A 7,125-nucleotide genomic window follows, 5' to 3' on the forward strand; every position below is an offset into this window, starting at 1 on the left:
CCCACCGCGGCATGCACGTTCCCCCAGAAGGACAGGAGGAGCACGTGACCGCGGGGTCGCCCGGCGCGGGAGAGACCAAAGGTTGGGCGCGCCAGATTGTGGGGGGGAGCCAGGCGTTGTTTTCGTTTGAAAGATACAAACACCTTCCTCTCTGCGAACAAAGAAACCTCGTGTGACATATTAACCAAAAAATATCGCGTTATTTATTATGTAAGAGGTTTTTCTTACTGCCTAACACTTCTCATCTGAGCAGGTTCACACAAGCCACCCCCGCACTCTTCAGTTGGTAGAGTCTCAAGAGGTCGACTCCGCCCAGGCTGGCGCAGGGGCTTGCTGGGGGGCCAACTGGCAAGAACACCGAGAAGTCTCGCGAAGAGCCGACTATGACGATCCCGGAGTGTGAGACCAGTCAGTTTCCCGAGCTCAGCCGCAGCCGCAGAAGCTCAGCGCTGAGGCTGCGGCGCTCACACCGAGAGGGACGCGCCATCGCGCTCCGAAACGTAGGCAGGGGCGTCGTTGAGGACCTTTGCACTATGCCGTGGGCCTGCGGGGTTACATGTGTCATTTGTACGATTGGCTCTGGGGACAGTGTCAAAGAAGGCGGAGGTCCAACTCTAAGTGCAAACACAGCGCCTCGCTTTATGAGGTGGGCATGGATTCTAATTAGGGTCCTATAGTCTGAAAACTGGAATTGAACTCATTCTCCTCCCCAACCCTCTACCCCGCCCTTCCCTTCAGTAAACGCACGTGTACAGCAGGGAAAAGAACTATGTAATTAAAAGTTTGCAGCTAAATCTGAGGGGGAAAGAGCAGGCCAGTTAAACCTGCCCCTGCCTTCCCAGGCTCAGAGACCGAAAGGGTCCCTGCGTGCAAGTGGGAAGCCGGGAAAGGCGCCCCCTTCCCACTCCCTCTCCACCTGGCCGCCCCCTCCCTCCACCAGGTGAACTCCTGGGGATTCCTCTGGAAGCCCTGGCCCAGTGATTTCCCGTAGAACTGTTTATCCCGCTGGACAGTACACCCTCTGACAGCCGAGACTGTGAGTGACCGCATATTGTGGCTGAAACTTCCACCCAGTGCCAGGCACACAATAGGATGTGTTAAATAGTTGTTGAAGCCGGGCTCGGTGGCTCAGCCTGTAATCCCGCGCCTTTGGGAGGCTGAGGTGAGTGGATTGCCTGAGCCCGCGGGTTCGAGACCCGCCTGGGCAGCGAGACCTCATCTCTACAGTAAATCAAAAAATCAGCCGGGCGTGGTAGCGCATGCCTGTAATTCCGGCTACTTGGAAGGCTGAGGCAGAAGGATCGCCGGAGCCCAGCAGGTCGAGGCTGCGGAGGCCAGGAGCGGCCACTGCACCCCAGTCTAGGCGACAGAGTGAGACTTCAACTCATTAAAAAAAAAAAGAACTGTGGTGCAAAATAAGTCAGGGTGAAAGGATTAAGGAAGGGGTTGGTGAGTTGCTATTTTAGATAGCATGGAGGGGGGAGGGCTTTCTGAAGAGTTCCCATCTGAACAGAGACCTGAAGGAAGGATGGGAAGAAACTGGAAGGAAAAAGAGTGCTCTATACTCTAGGGTAAGAGAACACCAAATCCTAAAGCAAGCAGGGGTGTAGCCCGTTCACAGAACACAAGGGAAGAGGACTGTGGGGATCAGAGGAATGAGGAGAGAGGAGGGGGTGGGGGTGGAGGTCAGAGAGGTAGTTGGCATATCAAGTAGGGTGTTGTAGGTAGCTGAAGGACTCTGACTTTTATTCACAGTGAGGTGGGAAACCACTGGATAGTTTGGTGTGTTGCTGTGGTATGACCCCATTTGCATTTTTTAAGAGAGGGGGGCTTCACTGTGTTGCCCAGGCTGGAGTGTGGTGGCTATTCACAGGTGCTATCATAGCAGCACAAGACAGCTTCAAATTCCTGGTATCAAACAATCCTTCCATCTCATCCTCCTGAGTTGCTGGAACTACAGGCACCAGCCACAGCACCTGGTCCTATTTGCATTTTTTAAGGGTCACTGGCTGCTTTGTGGAGAGGAGATTTTAGGGGAATAGGGGTAAATAAAGGAAGGGAGACCAGAAGAGAGGTACTTAAAATCATCCAGCTAAGAGATGGTGTGGCTTGGACTAGAGGGTGACCAGTGAGAAGATGAGACAGGATCAGGTTCTCACTTTATATAAATAGTAGAACCAAGAGGATTTACTGATGGGTTGGCTGTGGATTCTAAATCAAAGACTACTCCAAAGGTTTTGGCCTGAATCACTAGAAAGATGAAGGAGGCACTGATTTAAAGGGAGAAGACAGAAGTGGATTTAAAAGGTGAAATCAAAAATGATCTCCTAGAATATTAAACTTGTGCCTGCTAGATATCCACATGTCAAATTTGAGTAGGAGATTAGCTATGTGACATACAAGTCTGGAGTTCAGGAAAAAAGTCAGAGCTAGAGATACATTTGGGAAACTACAGCCTGTATCTAATATTTGAAACCATCAAAATGGATAAAAGCATCTAGGAAGAAAATACAGGTAGACGAAGGGGGGGAATCCAAAGACTGAGGCTGGTGTCGTTTCAATATTCAGAGGATGTATAGTTGAAAATCCAGCCAAGGAAACTGAGAAAGAATAGCCAGAGACGTAGGAGGAGAAAATAGTGTGGTAAGGGCCCAAATAACTGGGTGAGAGAAGTCCTTCAAAGAGGGAATTATCAGCCACACCTCTGGTAAAATGAGCATTCAACATTGATCATAGGATTTGGCAACTCAGAGGTCCCTGGTGATTCTAAGAGTCATTTGGCGATATGTTAAGTAAAGATTGAAGTGAATTTAAGAAGAGGTAGCGAAGACAGGGAATATACACAGACCCTTATATATGTATAGAGTGAGGAGAGACAGAGGCAAGGTCTCACTATGTTGCCTAGGCCGGTCTCGAAATCCTGGGTTCAAGCAATGCTCTCACCTTGGCCCCCAAAGTGCTGGGATTACAGGCATGAGCCACCACCTTTTGTAGAGTAGTCTGTGAAGAAGGGAGGAGACAAATGGAGTAGTCTATAGAAGGGGTGTGAAGTCAAGGAAGGCTGGTTTTGTTTTTAGGTGGGAGAAACGATGACAACAGCATGTTTGATGCTAATGGAAATTATTCACATGTGACTAAATTCATTAAAATTAAATTGTTAAAATTTAGTTAGATTAACTACACTTCAAGAATCAGTAGCAAGCCGGGCTTTGTGGCTCAGCCTGCAATCCCGTGCCTTTGGGAGGCTGAGGTGAGTGGATTGCCTGAGCCCGCGGGTTCAAGAATTGCCTGGGCAATTTGGCGAGACCTCATCTCTACAATAAATCAAAAATCAGCCAGATGTGGTAGCGTGCGCCTGTAGTTCCAGCTACTTGGAAGGCTGAGGCGGAAGGAAGGATCACTGGAAGGAAGGATCGCAGGAAGGAAGGATCGCTGGAGCCCAGCAGGTCGAGGCTGCGGTGGCCGGGAGCGGCCACTGCACTCCAGTCTTGGCGACAGAGTGAGACTCCAACTCAAAAAAAAAAAAGAAAGAATCAGTAGCTACAAGTAACTAGTAGCCACTATATTGGACAGCACTATATAGGGAACGTTTCATCCTAGAAAATGCTACTGGATGAAGCAGTAAATAGTCAAGACTTGATAATGCATAAGAGGGGGAGACAGGGAGAAGGAGAGGGAGGGGGAGAGAAAGAGGGAGACAGGAAGAGAGAGTAGGAGAGAGGAGGAGCAGAGGGAGGGAGGGTGAGACAGAAGGAGAGAGGGAGGGAGAAGGAAAGGGGGAGGGGGAGAGAGAGGGAGAGGAGAAGGAGAGAGGGAGAGGAGAAGAAGAGAGGAGGAGGTAGTGAGGGAGACAGAGAGGGAAGGAGAGGGAGAAGAGAAGGAGAGAGGGGTAGAGAAGGGGAGAGAGAGACCAGAAGGAAGAGAGAGGAAAGGGGGAGAGAGGGAGGGAGAGAGATGGAGAAGAGAGAGGGAAACCGGGAAGGAGAGAAAGAGAGAGAGGAGGGGGGGGTTAGAGGGAGGAAGAGAGAGAGAGGGAGAGAGAACACACTGAGTAGACAGTAGAGGATGGGGTCCATACAAAAGTGAAAGGTTTGCTGGGCTCGGTGGCTCAGCCTGTAATCCTGCGCCTTTGGGAGGCTGAGGTGAGTGGATTGCCTGAGCCCAAGGGTTCGAGACCCGCCTGGGCAGCGAGACCTCATCTCTACAATAAATAAAAAAATCAGCCGGGCGTGGTAGCGTGTACCTGTAGTTCCAGCTACTTGGAAGGCTGAGCCGAAGGTTCGCTGAAGCCCAGCAGGTCGAGGCTGTGGTGGCCGAGAGCGTGTCACCGCACTCCAGTCTGGGCAAGAAAGAGAAACTCCAACTCAAAAAAAAAAAAGAAGAATCCAGACAGTCCAGTCATTGTTGCAGAAGGGAAGACAAGGTACATGGGTACAGACGCCACAAGGCTGGTAGAGGTAGTCTTTTTCTAATTACTGCTAACCCTGAAGTCTTTAATCCAACCAACAATCTCTCTGTCACTATATCATGCCTTCTCTTGAAGTACGAGGCAACCACTGATGACATGTGTCTAGGGATTCATTTATCCTCTTTATGGAGCACCTATGCTCAGTACATTAAATGCTGGAAAAAACAGGATGGGCAAAAGCAGGAATGGTTGTCACATTCCAGAGGGCAAGCAGATATCAATCAAATAATTACACTAAATGAATTATACACAGAATTAGAGGTTCGGAAGGAGAGAGGCATGTTTCCGAGGGAGAGTATGCCTCACCTGAGAAATCAGGAAAGCTTTTCAGGAAAGTAATCCTTAGAATGAGGTCTGAGGGATGAATCATTCTTAACACGTGCAAGAGGCATGTACATGTGTATGTGTGTTACATGTGTGTGAAAGAAAGTGTGAGTGTTGTTTGCTAGTTTTTCAGTTCAGACTTCCTATAATCTTCTCAGATTTCTTTAGACTCCAGAAACTGTGTGTAGTAGAAGTTCCAGCTCCCTTAGATTATTCTGAACTGTGAAATAGACTCAAATGCTAGTTAGAAACCAGGGGTGTAGTGGCTCATGCCTGGAAGCCTACCACTTTGAGAGGCTGAGGTTGGAGAACCGCTGGAGCCCAGAAGTTTGGGACCAGCCTGGGCAACATAGCGAGACCTCGTCTCTAAAAAAGGAAATAAATTTTTAAAAAATTAAAAAAGGAAACTAGGGATCCCTGTCTCAGTGAATGGAAGAGCCCCTAAACAGAATCCTATTGCAAAGAACAGCTTAGGCTGGGCGCAGTGGAATCTCAGCACTTTGGAAGGCCGAGGTGAGAGGATTGCCTGAGTCCATGGGTTTGAGACCAGCCTTGGCAACTTAGAGAGACCTCATCTATACGATACATAAAAAAAATTAGCTGGGCATGGCGGCGTGTGCCTGTAGTTCCAGCTACTTGGAAGGCTAAAGTAGAAGGATCACCTGAGTCCAGCAGGTTGAGGCTGTTGTGGCCGTGAGCGTGCCACTGCACTCCAGCCAGGGTGACAGAGCGATACTCCAACTCAAAAAAATAAAAATAAAAAGAACAGCTTAGAAGCCATATCTTGCCAAAGTCCTTAACAGTTTCATTTCTCTGGTATAAAACTGGTGATAGTTGGGCCTTCCTCCCAGGATTTCTTGGGAAATCAAATAAAATAAACACTTACATCAATAGGCTCTTAGGAAGCTCTGAAAAATAATGTAGCTATTATTATTGTTGTTGTTGCTTTTCATGATCAAGTCTATACCTCTTGAATTTAGGTTCTTCTCCAGTCTCTCCTTGGGGCCTGATTGTTGACACCAATGTGTTCACTGCCAAATCTTTAGACAGTGTCTGAAATCCCTAATTCAGGCATTCAGTTAAGTACATAGTATATATAAGGCATAGGGAAAATTAGATTTCAGGGCAAAGAAGTTATGCATTCTAAATCTGATGTACTTAGTTTAGAGGGGAGATTGAAACACATTTGGGACTGGGAACAGTGGCTCATGGCTGTAATCCTAACACTTTGGGAGGCCGAGGTGAGAGAATTTCTTGAGCCCAGGTGTTTGAGACCAGTCTGGGCAACACAGTGAGACCCTCATCTCTACAAAAAAAATAAGAAATTAGCCAAGCATAGTTGCGTGTACCTGTAGTTCCAGCTACTCAGGAGACGAGGCAGAAGGATCACCTGTGCCCAGGAAATTGAGGCTGGGAAAGTGAGCCATGATCATGTCACTGTATGCCAGCCTGGGTGACAGAGTGAGACCCTGACTCAAAAACAAACAAACAAAATTTTGTACACAGATAACCATAATGTACAGCAGCGTGATGAGTTCAACAAAGAAGAGGCAAACCCAAGCAGCAACTGGGTGGTCCATGGTGAGAGCAGTATTTCAGCCCTTGGAAGCTGGGGAAGAGGTAAAACGTGGAGATGATGGCAAAGGCATTGGGTCAGCCAGAGCAAAGACACAGGGCTCTTTGCACCATATCTCTGTCCTTAAACTGCAGAAAGTATTTTCGAACACAGAACTCTCAGAGCTATCTGCCCAGAGCTAATCAAGTAAGGGGGAGGATCACTAAACCAGTGGCTTTCAAGATTATGTGATTGTGACCAATAGTAAGAAATTCATTTTAGACCAGGCACAGTGGCTTACACCTGTAATCCCAGCACTTTGGGAAGCCAAGGCGAGATTGCCTGAGCTCAGGGGTTCGAGATTATCCTGGGCAGTTTGGCGACATATCTCTACAATAAAAAAAATTAAGACTGTGCACAGTGGCTCAAGCCTGTAATCCCAGCACTTTGGGAAGCCAAAGCAAGAGAATTACCTGAGTCCAGGAGTTCGAGACCAGCCTGGGTGACTTGGTGAGACCTGGCTTTTACAATAAATCAAAAAATTAGCCAGGCATGCTAGTGTGTGCCTGTAGTTGCAGCTGCTTGGAAGGCTGAGGTGGAAGGATCGTCAGAGCCCAGCAGGTCGATGTTCAGGTAGCCATGAACATGCCACTGTACTGCAGCCTGGGCAACAGAGGGAGACTCCAACTCAAAAAAAAAAAAAAAAAAAATTAGCGGTGTGGTACCTGCCTCTAGTGCCAGCTACTCAGGAGGCTAAGGTGGAAGAATTGCCTAAACC

Source organism: Carlito syrichta, unplaced genomic scaffold (assembly GCF_000164805.1).
Source record: "Carlito syrichta isolate Samal-C Ts95f unplaced genomic scaffold, Tarsius_syrichta-2.0.1 Scaffold303213, whole genome shotgun sequence".
Lineage (NCBI taxonomy): Eukaryota > Metazoa > Chordata > Mammalia > Primates > Tarsiidae > Carlito > Carlito syrichta.